Raw genomic sequence first — 562 nt, forward strand, 5'->3', positions numbered from 1 at the left:
AGAGAGAAGAAGAAGAAGAAGAAGGAGAGTTTCGTAAGATAGTGAAATATTCAAAAAAGTCCGAAAACTAAAATAAAATGAAAGATAAAAATCTTACATAAATAATTAAAAGAAAACACAAGAGAAAACAATAAAAGGACATCTCAAAGTGTGTGTGTGTGTGTGTGTTTATATGGTTGCATGTATGTATATAAGTGTATGCGTATATATATATATATATATGCGTGTGTGTGTATATGTGTGTGTGTGTATGTGTGTGTATGGTGCGTGTCGTGCGTGTGGCGTCTGATATGGTTTATATTCGCGTATATGTATATGAGAGAAAAGTGGTGTGTATATGTGATCTTGTGTGTGTATGTGCATGCATATATGTAGATGTGTATGATTATCTATGTAGGTGCATATGCGTATGTGAGTGTGTGTGAGTGTGTGTGTGTGTTTTTGTGTGAGATAAAGAGTGTGTGAGTGTATGGTGTAATGTATATGCGCGCCTTACATTGTCCTGTGAGTGCGTGTGTGATGGCGTGATGGTGGTGGTGGTGGTGGTGGTGGTGGTGGTGGT

The sequence above is a fragment of the Octopus bimaculoides genome, chromosome 21, assembly GCF_001194135.2.
Source record: "Octopus bimaculoides isolate UCB-OBI-ISO-001 chromosome 21, ASM119413v2, whole genome shotgun sequence".
Lineage (NCBI taxonomy): Eukaryota > Metazoa > Mollusca > Cephalopoda > Octopoda > Octopodidae > Octopus > Octopus bimaculoides.